Below are 22,741 nucleotides of genomic sequence, written 5' to 3' on the forward strand. Positions count from 1 at the left end.
GATGGTAGAGAAGTTGAATTTATTGAGAATGCCACATAGTAGACCATAAAAGGCAACTTGGGTGACTGATGATCAACATCTTGTAGTCCAAGAACAATGCTATGTAGAGTTTTCTATAGGTGCTTATCATGACAGGGTGTTATGTGATGTGGTTCCCATGATATGTTGTCATTTGAACTTGGGAAGACCTTGGCAATATCAGAGAAGAACTTTTCATGATGGATACAACAACACATATGTTGTTCACAAAGATGGTAAGAAGTTTAAATTAAATCCTTTGAAGAATAATCTGATTTTTAAACCAAGAGTAATATGCTTTGGTACGAAGGAGTTTTTGAGTTTGTAGGTTCCTAAGGTGAAGGGAACACATAATGAAGTTCAGAAAAATGTTGAGCACATGGTGGTACAACAGCAAATGGGAAATGATAGTGAACTGCAACATATTAGTTTGGGAGTTGAGAAAGATAGTGTAGTTATTGGGGACATAATGTGTCCTATAAGAGTTTCAATTGAAGACAACGGAGGACCTTTGGTGGTGAACAGGTTGGAAGGTCATTTGGACCTTATGAAGTTTGTTGAAAGGGAGTAGCAATAGTCAAGACATGACTATATATTGAAGCAATGTACTGATTTGTTTTTGAGATCTAATGTGAGTGATAAGTTTATTGTAGGTTGTAGGCTGAAGGAGCATGAAGTTCATAGGGGAAAAAGTTACAGAAGACCATCTAGAAGGATGTATGGCATGAGGACAAAACCCCTTTTCTCTTGGGACAAGAGACTTTTCATTGGGGGGGAGTATGGTGCAGGAGCACCTAAGGGGCCTATAAGGTCTAACATGTTTATAATGCATGTATGTATTTAATGAGAGTCATTTGAGACCTAAAAAAATGTAATAAGGCATGTAAGGCCAATATTTGTCATGGTTGAGTCAAGTTGTCTAGTTGTGTCAAAATTGTCAAAATGTGTCAATGTTGTCAAATGAGAAAATTTATCTAATAAATGTTAAGAAGACATCAAGTATTTTAAATATGTTTAAGTCATTAGGTTAATTTTTTGATGTCATAAAGTCAAGTTGAGGAATTTTTTCTAGTTATGTCAAAAATTGTCAATTTTTGCAATTTCAAAATGGTGGATTTCCAAAGGCTAGTTGGTTCTTGGGTTGTTATGGGAGTTATTTTCGGTTTTGGGGGTCAAAATAAATTTAAAAACCTCCTCCCCAGGTGAGGAGAGGTTGCTGGATTTTATTTTGAAGATTGATCTTTGTAATACCAAACTGTTGCAATAAAATTCAACATTTTTCCTTGCATTCATGAGTGAAATCTGAAACATATTATTGTTTTATCTCTTCATTTTGATCTGCACTCTTTGAAATGTTTTTGTATACATTTTAAGAATTATTTTAAGTCATTTGGAAGGTTTAATCAATTCATTTGGTGCATATATAGTTGACTATCCCAAAACTAGTGTTGTAGGTGCTTGTTTGTGTTGATTTGGGAGTCAAAATGAAGTTTTAGGGCTCATTCCTCTTTATGTATTTGTTGTTTATTTAGTAATGAGTCCCTAATGGTGTATTATAGACTAAAATGAAGGTAAAAGTTCAGGGATGGAGTTGGCATGAAGGATGATCACCTTTTGAGTGCAAGTTTGTGTGAGAAAGGTGCATGGGAATGGTACCATAGGTGTAGCAGAAGGAGTTTGGACTTAATGAGTGCACTATATTAGTATTTAATATGTTATTACATGCCAAATAAATGGATAATCAAGAAGGAGAAGTTCTAGAAGTGATTGGAATAGTGGATTTGAGGAGGCCCTAGTTTTGAAGGCCTAAATAAGAGGGTTTGGAGTTTGATGTGTCAATGAGAGTGGATTCCCAAAAAACATTAAAATACTTTTATTTGAGACCTAAAATATAATTTTTAAAGGTTTTCAATAGAGGTTATTTGATATGTTTGTACTTGCTTTGTAAAAGTAGCCTAATTAGGCCTAAATGTGCAGTAGCAGGGTATTGGTCCGTGCAGTTAGTCCAAAAGAACAATATCTAATTTTTGTATATGTTAAATAAATTCCAAAAGGGTATCAGGAAATGAAAATATTTTGTCAAGTTTTTTGGAATAAATTTTAATAAAGGGAAGATTACCCACTGAACAGGGCTACTAGGAATTGGTCTACCTAGTTACTCGGGTAAGGGTTAGTAAGTGAGCCAATTTATTGGGTGTGTATAACCTATTGATTCAAATTGTTTAGAGTGTGAGAAGACCCTAGGAAGTGTTGTTTCAATTTGTGGAAGTTGGGATCAAGTTTTGGTGCTTTGAAGGGACTTTGTGTGGAAGGAAACCTAGTGAACCCTTGGGGTTTGAAGACCAATTGATATTTGAGAAATGAACTAATACCTTTGTATCAACTTGTATCTATTTCTGACACTTTTAGATCAGTTGGGATACTTCTCTAGAGCTTTTGGAGAAGGCTTATCCAGAAATTTTTAAATATATTCAACTCTTGTAAGATATTTTGAGACATTCATTGTATAGTCTTTCATTCTTCATCCTAGTTTTTGGTATTTTTTTTGTATTTTTGGCATTGATTTCAAAGGGGGAGTATAGGTGAAAAATATTTAGGAGGTATGGAGTATTTTGTTTAGATGGATATTCAACTCAAGGGGAGCAGGCTAAGGATGAAACTGACAAATAGAAACCATGATCATTTTTCACATGAGTATTGTCATCAATGCCAAAGGGGGAGCTTGTTGGAAATTGAAACTCATTTGGTTGGTTTCAATATTTTGTGATTGATGGAAAAATGTTCTAGCTTTATATTTTGGTTTATTTATGTACCAGAAGACACTTCACCGACACTGACACCAGCATCAACAAGTTGGAAGGAATTATTTGGTTACCGGCATTGCAAGCCGACATGACTTCATCAGGTTATATGTACTAGAGACTGACATGAATTTGGAGATCTGGCATCGACAATTATTTTTGATATTCATGTTTTTATGTTATTGAGCTGACATGTATATTCATATTGTAATTATCTTTGTAAGCTGACATAAGGCATGATGGATTGTAAAGGGGTATATAGGTCAATTGATTAGATCATTTTGTATAGAGGTAAGGATATGGATATGAAAGGTTATGAAGTGTAATGGAGATGAGAAATATATAAGAGAGATCATGTATGTGAGGATATTTATGTAAGCTGGTATTCCGATAAGGGTTTAGGGTTTCAGACCTAAACAAACAAAGCTTAATCGGAATTGTATTCATGCATAGAAGATGCTATTATTGTAGTTCAATCATTTCTTTGGATTGTAGTCTATATTTGTATGTATTCAATGAGGCTCCTTTTTTGATTGAGCAGTGTGCTATAGGCTGTAAGCCTTCCTGGAAGTGCAGGCCCCTATATTTTGTAATATCTCTTCATATGGCCAGTGGATTGATATTGTGGGTCACAAATGCCACCATGGTTTTTCCTCATTGAGTCTTTCCATGTATAATTATCTATGTTATGGTATTCATTTGTGTGATTTATTTATTGGTTTATTTACTTCTTTCAATTCTATATGTACCAGTATACCGGCTGGTGAATGCATGTTTTAATAAGGTTAAAATTGATCATTCTGGTAGAACACTAATTCACCCCCCCCTCTTAGTGTTCTTGGATTCCAACAAGGATATTGGAAAGTTTGATGCTAGAAGTGATGAAGGTATCTTTTTGGGATATTCTACAAATAGCAAAGCCTAATGGTTCTATAACAAGAGACTAAGAAAGACAGTTGAGAGTGAAAATGTGAAGGTAGATGAAAGCCTTGGGAAGGAGATCAGAGCTTATGATGAAGGTCAACATGTTGTTTTAGATCCTATTCAGTCTGAAGAACCTAAGCAGAATGATTCGATAAAGACTATTAATCTGGATGTTGCTGCTACTAGTGATGATGTGTAGGAACCTGAGGATCAGAACAATCAGAAGACTCCAAGGTATGTAAGACTAAATCATTATGAGAATTAGATCATTAGTGATAAGAATAAAGGTGTGATGACTAGAAGAAGGTTAGCCGCAGAAGAAATATGTTTGATTCCAAAAGTTTAACCTAAAGATGTTGTTGAAGCCTATAAAGATGATAATTGGATTAGAGCCATGGAAGAAGAGTTAGATTATATTGAAAAGAACAACACTTGGGAACTTGTGCCTAGACTTAAGGATAAAAATATTATTGGTACTAAATGGGTTCTTAGGAACAAATCAAATGAAGTCAGTGAAGTAGTTAGAAATAAAGCCAAATTGGTCTACAAAGGATATTCATAGCAAGAAGGGATTGATTATGAAGAAAATTTTGCTTCGGTTGCTAGAATTGAAGTTGTTAAATTGTTGCTTTCTTATGCTGCATATAAAGGTTTCAAGGTATATCAAATGGATGTCAAATCTGCATTTTTGAATGGTGATCTAGAAGAAGAAGTTTACATTGAACAACCTAATGGATTTTCATTATCATATGATGGAGACATGGTATGTAAGTTGAAGAAAGCACTTAATGGATTGAAACAAGCTCCTAGAACCTGGTATGCTAGGTTAGACAAATACTTGTTAAAATTGGGATTTATCAATGGTGCCGTTGATAGTAATCTATACTTTAAGATTGAAAATGATATTATTTTTGGTGGTGATGATAATACAAGTATGAAGTTTGTCAATGATATGCAAAAAGAATTTGAGATGTCTATGATTGGTTAGATGAAATTTTTCTTAGGTTTTCAGATTGTACGACACGACATGAAAAGGTGTCTTTATATCTCAAAATAAGTATGTGAAGGAACTATTGAAGAAGTTTGGAATTGATGATTTGAAACCAGTTGGAACTCCTATGGTGACTAGTTGTAAATTGTTTAAAAATGATGAATCTCCTAAAGCTAATCAGAGTTTGTACAGATCTATGGTTGGTGGACTAGTATATCTTACTCAGACTAGGCCTGACATTATGCATGTTGTGCATATGGTTTCTAGATATCAAGCTAATCCGAAGGAGAGTCATGTCACTGTTGTTAAAAGAATATTCAGATATCTAAAGGGAATTGAGGATTATGGTTTATGGTATCCAAAGAATGATGATTTCATGTTGTGTTCTTACACTGATGCAGATTGGGAAGGTGATGTTGATGAATAGGAGAGTACTACTAGTGGAGCATTCTTTTTAGGTAAGAGGTCGGTTTCATGGGCTAGTAAGAAACAAGATTTTGTATCTTTATCTATTGTTGAAGCTGAGTACATTGTTGCTACTAGTAATTGCACTCAGATAGTTTAGATGAAGCAAATGTTGAAAGATATCAGAGTTATTTATGATGAGCCTATTGTTATATACTGTGATAATTACAATGCTATAAACATGTCTAAGAATTTGGTACAACATTCAAAGACTAAGCATATATCAATCAAATATAATTACTTGAGAGAGCAAGTCAGTGAATAGAAGGTGAAGCTAGAATATGTATCTACAAAGGAACAAATTGCTAATATTTTCATTAAGCCTTTGCCTACACATAAATTTGTCTATCTAAGAGACAAGTTAGGGGTATCCACCCCTCTAGATGAGAACTAGATGTATTGAGTTGCATCGATCTAGTGTAATTCAGAGCCTTATTCTTTTATCCGGATTGATGAGTTGGTGTTTCTCCTCTGCTAGAGTAGTTTGTTGATTTGGTTGTGTGTCCCAGGGGAGAGAGATTCATGACTCTATTTTGGGAGAAAGTTTGGTTTTCTATTTTGGTGAGCTTTGACATTGTTGTCAAAGGGGGAGAGAGATCATGTGAAAAACTGCTTTATCTATCTTGATCTTAGGGGGAGTTTGTTGATGATATCTTCTTTCTTTGCATTGACTATTTTTCACATTCATATGTTGTCATCAATGCCAAAGGGGGAGATTGTCAAATTATTAGGGAGATTGTTATATTTGGTTGTGCATTGTTGTTCCTAGGATATGCTATTGTCATTGACGTCAACATATTCCTATAGTTTGGGAAGAGTTTTTGGTCTAGTTTTGTAGTTTGGTTTTGTTGATCACTATTTTGCAGAATTCAGTATTTCCTTTGATATATTCCAATGTGATTAGATCCTATGTTGAGACTTTGGATTATTGTTTGGGATGATCTTGTGTATCTTCATTTCATATTTTTCATGATTTGGTGTTTTGCAAGTTATCTTTCCTCATGACAGTTGCTGATTGGTTGTGTTCTTGAGCTTTGAGACGTTGACCGATGAAGATTTTAAAAGAGGTGTTGGTGCAACTATTTTAGATGATTCTAATGTGCTTGCTAGTGATTTCTACTCATGCCCTATTTATTTTAGCAATCCGCATTGATAGTTATGTGATTTTTTGGTGATTTCTATGAACCTATGATGATTTGAGTGTTATGTTGTATATCTGGTGGTGTAGCATGTTGTGGTTGATCTTGGCATAATTTTTGGTGGTGTCGTGTGTTTGGGAATTTGAATTAGGTCCATGCTATGTAATGTAAATCATAATATTGGTCTGGTGGTCAATCTTTGTATCATGCAATGTAGTTGTTGTAATTGTGAGTTGAGGGTTGAGGGTTTAGCCAACCTTGTTATCAAGGTTGATGATTTTAATATATAGGGGATATCTTTATGTAATTCAGGTGGTGGTATTGTGTCTGCATTATCATAGAGAGATGAATGTGTGTTTGGTGTTTTAGAGAAGACAACTGTACTTAACTGGAACTCTCATTAAGCATTTGTAGATGCTATCATTGCAATCCATTCCTTCTGAATTGTAGTCTGAATCATATTGTAAGTCAGTGAGACTTCCGTGAAGGTTGTAGCCTTTTGGGCATATATCTTTAGAGAAGTGAGCTCTAGGAAGTGTGTTTGAATGCATGTGCATTCCCAATTGTAATATTTTCACATAGAACTGTAGAGTATCATCTTACTATAGGTAGGTTCCCACCATGGTTTTTCACTTAACTAGGTTTTCCATGGCAAAATCTTGGTGTTATGTGTTGTGTTGTTAATTTGCTTATCTATATGTTGTTGTGGTTTATCAGTTTATGTTTTGGAATTTAATTTGTTGAGATCCGGTGAAGATTGATTCACCCCCCACCCTCACTCTCAGTCTTCCTTCTTGAAGGTTGCTAAAAACTCCTTTGGGTAGGTTCCCTAAACATTGTAATCATTTTCATTATGAGGGTGGATTGGACCAGTAGACTCCAACAACTATTCTCACCAAGGTTTTTCCCACTTTGGGTTTTCCTCATAATCTCATGTCTTGTGTGTGTGTATTCTGAATTGATTTGCATCTTTAGTGTTTGCACACTTAGATTAAAAGGTTTTAAAGATACACTAATTCACCCCTCTTACTATCCTATTGTATTCCTTCATCAATATATATAATGATCACTTGTATTGATAAAAAAGGGAAGAAGGTTTTAATAGGAGGAAGTTGATTGTAAAAGGAAGATCTATCTCAGGCAGTGAGAAGTGGTTGATCAGTGTGGTTGTTTGTTGATTTTGTTTGGTACCAGTGGTAGTAAGCCTAAGGTTTCTTCCAAAATTGTAGTTGAGTGGCAGTTGTGCCTCTTATGGTGGATTCTTTATTTCTTCCTCTGGGCTATGAACCATCCTTCTTTTTTAGGCAGTTTTAGTCGGGCAGTGAGCCCACCTGCAGTAAGAAATTCTGGTAGCAAGCCATCTTATAAAAATCACCTTAATTGATGTCACCCTAATAGGTGTTTTTATATTAGGAACTAACATTCTCCATGTTTTGTCCCTTCTTGGGTTTTCCATGTCATATCGGGTGTCTCTTGTGTGTGTTCTTTTCATGATATTATATGTTCATGGTTATGCAATATGAAATCTACATTTATTGGATCTGTTGTGAAAATTTTTAATAAGTTTTAATTGATAACTAATTTAACCCCCCCCCCCCCCCCCCCTCTCATTTATTTGAAATATACAACAAGGTCATCCTAACAGATTGTAGGTGAGGATATCCGACATGACATGCATAGGTGTAGGTAAAATAACAAGTCCCACCCTAATAAGCAAGGTTATAGTACCTAAGGAAGATCTAGCCATATTATCAAAGCCATGAATAGTAAGAGAATCTAGTTTAATAAGAGAAGTATCCATCTTGATCTTATGCAATAGATTAATGCTACAAACATTAAGGCCAAAGCCACTATTGACAAAAGTGAATCTTATAGCATTACCATTTATAAGGATAAACATCATGACAGGTCCATATTAGTGTTGAACCTGATGAGAGAGTAATTCATCTTGCATGAACACAATTTGAGCTTTAGCGGTGGTCATGGAGTCAATCAAAGAAGCCACATTATTAGGTGTCACTACGAGTGGGACATCTTTAAAGTCTTTAAAGCATCTTGTAACATTCCATGATGCAAGGATGAATCTTGTATTAAGTCTCAAAGAGATATCTTAGCAGGGGTAGCTTTAAGTTTCTTAATAATATCATACTCCTTACCAGGAGTTTGTAAAATATGAGGTGCTTGTGCAAGAATAGGTTGGGTAGTAGGAAGTGAAGAAGGGATAATCAAGGAAGGGTTAGGTTGCCTATTGTTTCTTGTATTATATGTGTGAGTAATTGAATTATAACTCTCTTAGGTAATCTATTTAGTATACTCATATGGACTCTTAGTGGGATATCATCCTTGCACAGTTATAACGGGTTTATTAGGGTGAAAAAAGCATCATTACTATTGTGTATGTGAAAAGTGGATTTGTATCTGTATCTGTATCTATATCTGAATACACAACACTTCAATTAAGTCATTAGATGCATGGTTAGTAAATCAATAATGAACAATGAATAATAAAACCATTACAAAGCAACCTATTGCCTTCTAGTAGATGTGAGTTTAGTTTTGCTCTCAGATTTCTTTATGCAACACCAGTGACTAGACGACACCTAAATGAAGGATTTAATCTATATGAGTATGAAATTGAGCTAAATGGATGCAAGATTAAGCTAGATATGTGTGATTAATCTAACATGATTTTAAGCAATATGAATGAACATTATATATGCAATAACTAATATGTAATATCTTCAATGCACAAATCTCAAAAAGCCTAGAGGAAAACCAACATAATAGCAATAATCTCCAGGTTCTTTTTTATGAGAGATGAGGGCCTGAATTTATAGAAAATCTAAAGAGAGACCAATGGTCAAGATCGATCAACGATGAGAAGTAGAGATTCTCCAAGAGGAAGCACAATCTAGGTGAATTGATGTGATTGGCTGCTTTTCTCAACTTTAAAAGAAATTGAACTAATTTTAAGATAAAAATCAGAAAAACTAATTTATTTAAATTTTATTCAATTTTGATATTCAATTGATTTAATTCATTTAATTGCTTTTCTGAGATTTTTCCATTTAATTCCATTTTGATTTCTTTTCTCAATTTTAATTATTTTTCAAATTAATTCCCTTTTCTAATTTAATGGCAAATTTATTAATTAAATATGCTAGGATATTTAATTAAATAAATAGGATAATTGATTAAAATGATTTACTTAGAATGATTATTTAATTAATATTGAGTGATTTATTTGCCATGTGGCATTGATGATTGAGAATTAATTAATTAGGTGTTCATGATTTATTTAATTTGCCTTTGGTTAGGACCTTGGTGATGTAGTCGAGATTAGGGGCCTATGGTTTAAATGATCATTTTTAGGGTATTACGTTTGCCCTCTTTAAATTGATGTGCGAGTAGTGCATTGATTCAAAGAAAATTTAATGTCCAACACATTATTGGTATCGAACTTGATGGATCACAAACTGATGAAGATGGAGATGTTCAGCTTGATTTGAAGCGATGAAGTTGAATAGATTAATTAAAGTGACACCGATCTTGAACATGATTGAACTGGGACTGACAAAGAGCAAGATATCGATCTTGAACTTGATGGATCAAGAAATGAGTATTGATCTAGAACTTGATTGAACTAGATTGAGCAAAGAGACAAAATTGATTCTGAACTTGATTGAACAAGAACCAATTAGAGAAAATGTCCAACTTGATTTGATGTGATGAAACTGAACACCTATTTGAATTAAGCACAATTCAAACAAAGACAATATCAGCTTGATTCGATGCAATGAAACTGATATGCCCCTAGAGATTGATTCAATTTTGAAGAACAATAAGGTTTTGTTTGATTAATCTTGGATTAAAAATATTTTATCCTTGACTTTAGATGAAGTTTTGAAAAAATTCTTGACTTTTCGATGATGTAATCATTGATAATGATGATGTAATGATGATGCCCCCTCAAGAGTGAAATTGAAAGATGGCAAGGTCACAATTATTTTAGGCAATTTTGAAGAGATAAAAAGATTTAGTGAAGATAATCTAAGTACGAAGATGTATTGAAGATTTAAGTTGAAATCGGAATTGATTTGAGCAAAAAAAATAGTGAGAAAAAGCAATCTGAAGATGAAAGTATCAAGTAGTCAACATTGTGAGATTTTGACTAGAAAAATGATCTTAGATTTTGATTTTGATCGCGAAAATGGACTCAAGATGGGTGATTTAGTCAAGGGTATAATTTTCACATCCATCGGAGCAAGTTGAAAAATTAGGGTTTTCTATATAACGGGTGAAAAGGGTCATTTTCACTTTTCAAAGTTTAAAAATTCAAAAACCTTCTCTAGAGAAAAATGACAATTCTTGAGCATACACATCGATTCAAGCTACAAAGATGACATAATCAACCTAGGAAGTATCCCCTTGTGGTAAGTGATCGATCTTGAGCTTCGTAAATTTCCAAATTTGTGATTTTTTTTATGAATTTCTTGTTCGCATTTTGTTTTAGCTCATTGGTTGTTGTTTTATCGTAGTGCCATGTAGGATTTGTCATACGAGTAACTGCTAAATAATGTTTACTCATATAAAATCATTTGTTTTGTCATTCATGAGGCACCCTTAGGTCGTACGAGCATGTTCATCAAAGTTTGTTTAGTCATTCTGCATTATATAATGACTCGTATCAGAGAGTTTACTCATACTGTTCATGGGATTTACTCATACGATTTACTGCCCCTCTATGTTTACTTAGTTGAAAAATAGTGGACCTTTTTTAGCATTGAAACTAGAAATTTTGATTTCCGTGATGGAGTAGTTGGATTCGTGGGCACTTTTTACAGCTTTCTAACTCAATTTGTATTGCATTCTAATGAGTTTTCATTCAATTTTGCAGGTTAGCTTGTCAGACATACAATTTTGGTGTACCTATCTGCCGACCATTAGATTAGTTAGATAGCTCTCAGATGCTTAGAGGGCTCATATTGAGGCATGTGGTTCTGGACACTTATTGCAGATGCTAGATATTCATGTGAATCATGGATTACTGAGTGCATTAGTTGAGAGGTTTCACTCAGAGAATAACACATTTCACCTACCTACCATGGAGATGACTATTACTCAAGAGAATGTATACAGGATTCTGAGGATTTAATTTTCAAGTAGCAGAGTAGATTATGATTCATCTCCACAGGTGGGGATCACAACATTATGCAGGGTCTTCCAGGATGAGTCTAATAGTCCGATCCATTTCATGGGATGACCTAATGAGCAGATATGGAGGGAGATTTCTCATCGCTTGTGTACTAGTTGGACTAATAGTATGCTTTGTTATGCCAAACAAAGGTCAACAGGGATTCTTGTGTGGCTGGGGTAGGATTTTGGAGATACTAGTGGCTCAGCCTAGGAGATTAGGTTGGGGATATTGCTTGCTGGAACACATGTACCATGAGATGCATGAGATCACATATCGAGATGTGAAGAGCATGGCTACAGGAGTTCTTGTTTTACAGATATGGTCATGGGAGCATATCCTAGTGTGCAGGTCAATGGTGGATGATTCAAGAGAGGGACATCAACACATTGTGTGCTGATATTCAGGTTACTTTACGCAGCCCCACTTGAGCAAGAAAGGTTTTTGGAGATGTCAACTAGATGATCTGATTGCAATTGTCTGGAGGTTGTAAAGGGGGTTAGAGGATTGGGATGATTGGAGGTGTGAGCAGAGATTGATGTTCATGACACGCCCACTCATTGGGAGATCACAGATGATGAGCGAGTGGTTTGTTATTAGTCGGGTGATGAGGCAGTATGGGCGAGTATAGGCTATATCTTAGGAGTTTATGGATTACGCTTGATTCAAGTATGAGGAGAGGAAGGGATGGGGTCTGAAGTTATCCTACACTTTAGTAGTACAGGAGATGATAGGCCTCCAACCACAGTGCTAGGATTACCTAGAGGATTTTGTTGATGCGGGGGTGACCCCAGAGTACAGAGATGATTCTTTGAGACATCATTTCCCGTGGTTCACAGATAGAGGAGAGTGAGTACCTTAGATTGATGAGCATGGAGAGGATGCACCAATGTAGGTATAGGGATAGGTTCAGGCACAAGGATGGAGATCAGATCCACCAAGGTGGACAAGAGGTGATCCTGGTGCAAGTAGTAGCAGAGGCACTAGTGACTAGGCAGTAGAGGAGGATGGGAGAGGGTGGCTTATTAGGTGTAGTCAGGAACTGGAAGCCAAAAGAGCTGCTGAAGATCTTATCAAGGAAAGAGATCAAGTGATTACAAAGATCAAATGAGAAAAAGACACTATGCATGAGAATTTGATTGCTCAAAGAGAAGAAAATGAGAACCTACAGCTAGATCTTGAGCTTGCATCATCTATGAAAGAGAACCTGTCTAAGCATAATGAAGATCTCATCAAATAGCTTACTTAAGCCAATGAGAAATTGGAGAAATTCATCAAAAGTTCTACCATGCTGAAAGAACAAATTAAATCACAAAGAATGAATGGTGATATCTCTGGACTTGGTTTTCACACAACTGAAAAAGGTGAATCCTCTAGTACAAAGAGAAACAATCCTAAGAACAAATATGCTCCTAAGATCAATAAGCCTACAGGTAAGAATGTCTTTAAACCTATCTACTTTGTTTTCCATAAACCTGGTCACACTGCAAATGTTTGTAGAGACAGACCTAATAGAAATGTAAGGTACAATACTAATGCTAGGTATGTGTCCAATAAATTTGAAGGTCATTGCTTCACATGTGGAATGTATGGACATAGATCTATTGAGTGAAAATATGGAGCAAATAATCCTATGCCACACATGCATCCAAGACCAAATGGTGACCGGATGAGGAACTTTGATAACTGGGTAAATCTGAACTGGCAAAGATCTTATGACAACCGGTTTAGTCCATTCGAGATGGAAAAGGTAACAAATGTTATCTGCACCTTCTGTAATAACTTTGGTCATGTGGCTATTAACTATAGAAGAAGGATAGGAAGAGGAAATGTAGGACCTTCAAGATCATCTGGTATGGCCTATTATCACTGTAACAAACTGGAGCACTTAGCAAAATTTTGTAGATCCAGAAATAGCAAACCAGTCAACTCTTCCAAGGATCGGAAAGGAAAGTAGAAAGTTGATATTAAAGAAACCAGAGAGGATATGAATTAGATTTGGAAGAAGAAAAGTGATGAATCACCTGGAGAAGAAACTATTCCTTCACCCAGTGAAGAGAACCTTGCACCGGTGACTTAAGCCTTTTTAATATGGCTAAGAGGAGCTTAACAATAAAACATCTTTGGACCCCTTGTGAAAAATGAGCGAAAAATAATTTTGAAACATGAAATTTTGGTAACTTTTTGTTAACATGTTATCAACCAGTTTTCCACTTGAGCGGTGAAATTAGGGTTTGTAACCCTAACAGGCAAGCATTTATTGCAGTAGGTAAAAAGGATAAAAGCAAGTTTTACTTTGTCATTTTTACCCTAACTCATTCGAGAAATAAATTTGAAGTGATTGCAGAACTGAGTAAGAATGTCTTGTTGTTAATTGTCGAATTATTTCGTGATTTGAGAAATTAAGTTGAATTGAAGGTTGCAGAAAGTCAAGCTAGTGTGCATTTGGGCATTTTAGCCAATAAATGGGGTAACATGCGTGAAACAAGATATTTCTTTGAGCATACTACTTTGAATCTTGTTTATCTAAAATGGCATCTACTTCAAAGTCTATAGAGAGGTTGATGATCACTTTTGAGCCTATGGAAGCTGCATAGGCAGAACAAATTGTGTCATATAATGCATTGTCATAAGTTCCAAGTGGAGTTTTGGTTAAAGGTGATTTGTCCTATTATATAGACTGCAAGTTAGAAGATTTAGGATCTCTATACATTTACACATAGCTGAAATCACTTTGTGATGAGAATGGTAAACAATATGCTAGGGTTTTCAAAAAGGGCTTTCATAATGCCTCTTATTTTCTTGAAGATTTTGAAGAAGCACATATTAGAATAATTTTGAGTAGGGTTCATGGAGAAAACATGTACTTAGAAAGGACTCACACAATTACAAAGGAAGCCATTCAGGCTATGACTGTCTATTTCTCAGCTGGTGAAGTACCTGAGTTAAGGAAAATTTCTAAGAACACTGTCTTCAACTTAACCGGTTCTACTTCTAATAGGCATGCCTTTTCTATCAACAATATTAGAGACCCTATTATAAAACTAGTAGAAATGGTGATAGGCTACTGAGTATTTTACTCCAGTAGACTTAATAGTGTTCCATCTGTAGTAATTCCTATTGTTCATAGAATGATTATTGATAATGCAGACTATGATCTAATGAATACTAAGAGGGGGGGTGAATTAGTATGCCAAAAATCTTTGCACTTAAACACTTCACAAGACTAATAGTAAACCAGTAAAATAGTTTAACAAACAAACCAGTTAACAAACATGCAAACCAAATAGCTAATAATGCATTCACCCACAAAAGCACAAACACCATAACACAATATATTTTGATGTGGAAACCCAAATGGGAAAAACCATGGTGAGATGGAACTCACAAGTAACTATCTATAGAATAGGAACCAAACCGGTTAAGGTCTTTTAATGTTTTTTACTAGAACAGATCTTGTTAGGAATCTCAATCTCTGTTAGGAGATAAGTCCGATTAAAGACTACCTTGCTAGAGGATTCTAGATCCACAGATGTGAACCACCTTGTTAGAGGATTTACGAAAGACTTTTGGGCCTACTTGGTTAAGGGATACAGACTTGTCAAAGATGTGAGTAATCAACAAGTGTTTGATCTATCTAATAGCACAGACTACTCGGTTAGATCCTTGATAGCTCATTCGTAATGCACTCTAGCATTACTTCAGTCTTCTACACATTCATATTCTCTCCAACTCCTCAACCACCTTGAACCCTAGCAACAACATAAACTTTTGCTACGACCACATCAACAACCTAAAATCCTAGACATGATGTCCTTATAAAGGAATCTAATTTCATGTCGGTCCAATAGGATTACATTACAATTTCCTAGGTTCAATGAACCTAGACATACTTGGTACCACGACACAAAAAGCACTGTTAATGTGTCAGCACCATCAAACAATCGGTGGATGAAAACTCATCACACAATGTCAGTTGGTAACTCATCATAGAGTATACCGGTTCATATAAAATGCCGGTTGCCGGTTTGACAAAAATGAAGACTGGTAAAAATGTGTTATGTCACTTTGGTCCTTCGTACCACTTGGGATCCATGAACCGCTTGGGGTCAACATGCCGCTTCAAATTGAGAAACACATTCTGCAAAACATCAATAGTCTAAAGACTATAATACAACATACCGGTTGGAACAAATACCAGTTATGCTCTAACTCATACATATAAAGATGATCTCAATGCAAGTGTGTGTCCATCAATGACAATCACAACATAAACATAAAAAATGCCAACAATCTCCCCCTTTGGCATTGATGGCAACACTTAGGAAAATAAAATTTTGACATCTAAGTGTTTTACAACAAAATCATGCCATTAACAAAATTGCTCCCCCTAAGCATATACACTATCCCTTTGACAATACAATGTATAACAATTTCGCATATAAAGCATAAACATTGAGATATTCAGAGCATATAATTAAAATTTGATTACGAGATACTTCTCCCAATAGAATTATTCTCCCCCTTTGCCAACAATAACAAAGTACAGCCGAACAACCCTATTTTCATTTGATATTGAAATAATAAAAGTTTATGACAACAAGGAATGATACTTGTCAGAAACAAATTTAAAGTCTTGCAAGAATTGTTTCATTGACAAAGACCAGGACTCAAGTAGGGAGGTGGCTACTTCTTGCTCCATCTATATCTAGGAGACCTATTCTTCCATGGCATCAATTGTGCTCATCTCCTATGTAACTATTAAGGCATCTAGGTTCAGATAGGACTTCTGAAGAATTTGCAATCGTGGGAGTAGAACCAGTTGTAGCTTCTACAAATCTCTAGACCGAGTGTTGATCTCTTGCTTCATTTTTGCTGACTGGATGTGAAACCAGTGAACAGTTTGACCATAAGTTGTAAAGGAATCATAAGGCAGCTTGAATGTGCTCAAGTAGGATTGCAAGTCTATTTCAAGTTTTTGCTTCTGATCTAGCACATCAGCATAGAATAGATGGGGTTGGTAGATCTTGCTGAGTAGTAGATTCCCCTCATCTAGAGTGTCCCTTATATCCTTTTGTTCTTTCTTCAATTTAGTCCGGAGCTCATTCAACTTCTTCACTAGAGCTATATTAAGAGATTTTTGATGCTCCTTCTTGACATTAGCCTCTACTGCCTCTTCAAGGATCTGCACCTAATCATCCACTACTATACATAGGAGCTTGAGTTTAGCTAGTGATGAATTAGTGTTGGGAAGATTTGTACCGAGTATCAAACCGGTAAGCATGTCCATAGCCGCTTGAATTACATCCTGCTCCTTCTTCCTTCGAATGATTTCAAGGAGCTCTTGAGCTACCTTGATGCTCTGCATTAGCTCCATACCACTTGCAGACTGGAGATCGATAGGACTGGAGAGATTAGCTGGTTTGTCTTGACTCCCGGTTGCCTTTGGAGTCTCCATCTGGGTGCTCTTCTCCACTTCCCCTGCCTTGTCCTCTTCGGCTTTCTTCTTCTCCGCTTCCTTATCCTCCTCTTCCTTCTTCCTTTTCTCTGCTTCTCTCCTCTTTTCCTCTTCTTTTTCTTCCTCTTCCTTCTTCTTCTTCTCTACTTCCTTCTTCTTCTCCTGTTCCTTATCTTCTTCTTCCTTCTTTTTCTTTTTCATCTTCTTGCTTTTTTTTCTCTTCTTTATCCTTCTTCTTCTTCTCCTCTTCATCTTTCTTCTTCTTCTCCTCTTCATCCTTCTTCTTTCTCTCTTCTTCATCTTTCTTCTTCTTCTCTTCTTCATCCCTTTTCCGCTTCTCTTCTTCATCCTTTTTCCTCTGCTCGACCTCTTCCTTTGTCTCTTCCTGTCTGTCCTTGGCTTTCTTATCAACCTGTTTAGCCTATTGCTCCTATCCTGTTGCCTTTGATGGTGTTTCCTAAGTAACATCCTCAATGTCTAGAGCATCGACATAAATGGTGTCAATCGGTTCAACAACCGGATTTCCTTCATCATCAATTACATCATCCAATTTGGATATAACCAGTTCTTTTTCATCTTGCCAGTTGGCTAGATGCACTTTGTGAGTATGGATAGTGGTTATCATATACAAATGAGTGTCTTTTTTGACATCATCAACTTTACCTTCTAACAGCTAGAGTCTTCTTTTTCTAGTGAAGAAGAGTCCTTTATTTTGGTCAATAACATCAAACAATTTAGAATTTGACAGGTTAGGAAAGTACTGTGCAAAAACTCTCCCTAATTTCCTATTCCTTTTCTATGGCAATGTGCCATCTATTATCTAATGACATATATAAAGAATCAGATGTCTGAGACTTAATCTCTGAGGGCAACCGGTCATTAACACATAAATACTAAATTATTTCCTTTTCAACTGCTTCCTTTTCATCATCATTAAAGTCATCAAAACACTCAATTAAGTCATTTAGCACTTTTCTCCTAATATTCTTTATTGTTCTTTGACATTGTATCAAAGGTTTGTAGGAAGAGATATCTATATTTATCGATGCAGAAGATGCCAGTTCATTCTTTGTCTTCCTCTTTGCTTGACGTGTTTTCTTTGGCTTTTCCTCATACACAGTTTCTTCTAAGTCTAGAGAGGTATTCCTTGTCTTCCTCTTTCTCTCAAACACTTTAGCCGGTGCTGCTTTCGATTTCTTCTTGGCTGGTGACCGCTTGGCCACTTTTGGAGTTGCAGTAGTAACCAGTGCTGATGCTGCAGGCACTGCCTTTGCCTTCTTCACTACTGATTCTTTTTCTTTCATTGTTGGTGGTTCCTCAACTGGTGCTATCCTCTCTAGGTAGGTGTCGATGATTCTCTTTTCCTTAGGATCAAGCAGTGAGGCAATAAGGGTAGAGGCATACCCTTCCAGCATATCGTACATCACCTCATAGCCCATTGGCTCCATTGCTTCTTGTCTAGGCTCAACAACCTCCATTATGCATTTATCTACTTGGATGGTGAAGCAGATATTATCTTCATATTTCTTGATGATGTCACATGATATCCTCACTCTTTGGCTCATCTTCCTTCTGAACTCATCAAAATACTTGTTCAGAATATCAGGGTAACTGGTTCCAATTGCTTCAATGCTTTCCTTGATTTGCTTGGTTACCGATTGGTCACTAGACCACTGGACATCTCCTACTCCTGGAAATAGCCTTGGAAATAGAAGAACAAACCAACCAGTAGTTTTCCAAACTTGAACCTAAGTGCATTATCTTGTTTGATCGACTTCAGATTCAACAGGAGTTGTCTCTACATACTGGTGCACAGATCAAATGATGCATCCTCCTTTATCATCTGGTAAGTGACATTTACTACTATAGTAGATACAAAGTTAATTCTACTGGCTGAGAATGTCCAGTATCCAATCACCATACATGCATACTTAACCAAATCATCCTTGATAGAATTTACTGTCATGCCTCATGAGTCGCTCACTAAACTGATGAGCTTGGACATTTCATTTTTGCTTACCGTTCTTAGGGCTGGCACTTCCCCTATGTTGTAGAATCCGGTGACTGCATGAATTGCCTATGGCATGATGTCATGTGTTCTCTCCAGGTACATCTTATCACCATGGACTTTTCTCAAAATGATCCTTATATGATCCTCTGTGAAATCCTCCGGGAAGTAAACAACATTGTGGAGCTTTTTCTTCTCCAAAATATTAAACTCCGGTTTGATCTTCTTATCTTTTCCACAAAATAAACCTAACTGGGTGTGGATAGGTAGAGACCCTAGGTCTTCAATCTTGTAATCTATGTAGTCAAAAATTCCCTCTTCTACTATCACACCAGCCAAAACTTGTGATAGGGTATTATACTTGGACTTCCGTTGAATAAAACTTGCAGGCTCAATAGATGCACTAGAACTGGTGTGAGATGCAGAAGCCATGATAGAAATTCTAAGAACTTGAAATACCTTTTGAAACACATGAAATTAGGGCTTGCTAGTTCTCCTTCACTTCACACTTCGTCGATTGCTGAACCACCGCTTTGTGTTCTCCACTTGACCGTTTCCAGTTTGAATTTGAATCTCCTTCGCAGTTTCTCAATTTCTCAAAATCTCTGCTCAAATTGCCTTTTCATCACTCTGCTCTTTGAAAAACTTTTCTTCACTTGAAAACTAATAGTGAGAAATAACTTGAAAAATGCTTTTAAACATATTCCTAACCTACTGTCATTAATGCTCCTCCATTAGGGCGTAAACCCTAATTTGCCTTTTTACCATTTTCGATCTTCTGCCAAATGGCAGGTATCACATATCGGTTAAGGTCTTTTACTGGTGTAAACCTGGAGTTCGTAACATTTCGTCATTTTCTCCCCCTAAGCTTTTCTAAAGCTTAGTTTGCTGATTCCATGATTTCCACACCAGGTGCAGAAATTGGTTCCTCTTATAACATCGCTGGTTTCTCCTTCCAGATTTTGTTCATGTCCACTTGAACAGTGTCAACATCAATGTTTCCTTCTGGAGTGACTGGTATATCATCAAATATACTCTTTCTTGATCTACAAAATCTGGCAATGTGACCTGGTTTGTTGCAGTAATAGCAAACCAATCTAGGTGCTCTCCAAGGTCTATTGTTCATGTTTCCATTCTTCCTTCTACATGTTGCAACAGTGTGACCATGACCATGACAGACCATACAATTTTCTCTGCATCTGGTTGCCACTTGATAACCACTGCTTCTTGGCTGATGATTAAAGGCATTAAACCGATTGTGATTCCGGTTCACAAAAGGTTTAGGACCAACTCCTTGGGTCCTCTGAGGATATCTTCCAGTGTTATTCATAACAGACCTGCATTTAGATGCTTTATTCCCATACTTGTTGCATACATAATAGTTACCATCAAATCTATAGGATCTAGGCTTATCATTTAGGAAATAAAGAAAATTGTTGTAAGCCTTACTCCTACACACATTTGTAGTATGTCCTTCTTTAAAACAATTGAAACAAATAGGTTTAAACTTTTTCTTACCTTTATCATTTGATGCTAGTTGTTTCTTTGATGTTCCAGCATTTGTACCAGAGGTCTCACCTTCCTCATGACCGGAATAACCAAGTCCATTAGTATTCTTGACTGGTTGAGCAGATTCAATCTTTTGCTCTAGCTTGACAGTACTATTGTTGAACTTAGCAAGTATTTCCTTTGACTCAGATAGTTCTTTGGAAATAGCAGCATTTGTTTCCAACAGGTTCTCATTCTCAGAGATGGCAGTGTTCAGTTATCCTTGCATGTCTTCCTTTTCCACTTTGCTTGCATGGAGTTGAGCATTTAGGGCACTGATCTCTTGTTTCAGCTTGGAGATCTCATGATCTCTTTCTTTCACCAGATCTTCAGCTTTCCTCTAGTTCTCAAGCTCTTGACACATCCAGATAGTTAATCCTTCCAACTCCTTTCTCAGGTTGGAGTTTGATTCATTCAACTTATTTACTTCTGCAATTAGGGCTTCCATGTCTGCTTCATCTGAAGAACCGTTTTCAGATAGCTCCATCAACTTTTCTGCATGTTCTCTTCTTTTTGCTTCAAATGCCTTATATTTGACCATAAGATCATCATAGGCTTGCTCAGACTGAGTGATCTAATGGGTAAGTTCCCTCAAAGTGTATTCCCCCATATCTCTTTCCAAGTGGTTAAAATTATAGAAAGGTTGGCTCTGATACCAATTGATGAATACTAAGAGGGGGGGTGAATTAGTATGCCAAAAATCTTTGTACTTAAACACTTTGCAAGGCTAACAGTAAACTGGTAAAATAGTTTAACAAACAAACATGCAAACCAAACAGCTAATAATGCATTCACCCACAAAAGCACAAACACCATAACACAATAGATTTTGACGTGGAAACCCAAATGGGAAAAACCATGGTGAGATGGAACTCGCAAGTAACTATTTGCAGAATAGGAAATAGACCGGTTAAGGTTAGACCAGTTAAGGTCTTACAATGTTCTTTACCAGAATAGATCCTGTTAGGAATCTCAATCTCTATTAGGAGATAAGTCTGATTAAAGACTACCTTGCTAGAGGATTTTAGATCCACAGATGTGAACCACCTTGTTAGAGGATTTACGAAAGGCTTTTGGGCCTACTTGGTTAAGGGCTACAGACTTGTCAAAGATGTGAGTAATCAACAAGTGTTTGATCTATCTAATAGCACAGACTGCTCGATTAGATCCATGATAGCTCATTCTTAATGCACTCTAGCATTACTTCAATCTTCTACACATTCATATTCTCTCCAACTCCTCAACCACCTTGAACCCTAGCAACAACATAAACTTTTGCTACAACCACATCAACAACCTAAAACCCTAGACATGATGTCCTTATAAAGGAATCTAATTTCATGTTGGTCCAATAGGATTACATTACAATTTCCTAGGTTCAATGAACCTGGACATACTTGGTACCATGACACAAAAAGCACTATTAATGTGTCAGCACCGTCAAACAATCGGTGGATGGAAACTCATCACACAATGTCAGTTGGTAACTCATCATAGAGTATACCAGTTCATATAAAATGTTGGTTGCCAGTTTGACAAAAATGAAGACTAGTAAAAATGTGTTATGCCACTTTGGTCCTTCGTACCGCTTGGGATCCATGAACCGCTTGGGGTCAACATGCCGCTTTAGACTGGGAAACACATTCTACAAAACATCAATAGTATAAAGACTATAATACAACATACCGGTTGGAACAAATACTGGTTGTGCTCTAACTCATACATATAAAGAGGATCTCAATGCAAGTGTGTGTCCATCAATGACAATCACAACATAAACATAAAAAATGCCAACATGATCTCTATGAAGCCATCAAAAGGCAATTATTTCAAAATTTGCAATCAGTTAAAAAGGATAACAATCAAAGATTCAAGTATGGTTAGCTATTGGTCAGATTATTCTTTTATTTTTAGAGCTTTCTACCAGGAATTGGAGACATTGAGTGCTCAAAGGACTCACCAGTCTCTACACAAATTAAGAATAACATCAAGGCCATGAAGAATACTTTTCATGCTGCTCTGAATAGTTATTTCAATGAGTTCCAAAAGAATATGAGCATGAGAATGAGGCTATCAGAAGATGTGGTAAAACACTTTGAGAAGGACATAATCTTCACCATTACCACTAACTTTTCCTTAATGCAAGCAATTGAGCCAAGAGAAGAAGAAATGGAAGACATGAGTTATGAGGTTAA

This window comes from Cryptomeria japonica, chromosome 9, assembly GCF_030272615.1.
Source record: "Cryptomeria japonica chromosome 9, Sugi_1.0, whole genome shotgun sequence".
Lineage (NCBI taxonomy): Eukaryota > Viridiplantae > Streptophyta > Pinopsida > Cupressales > Cupressaceae > Cryptomeria > Cryptomeria japonica.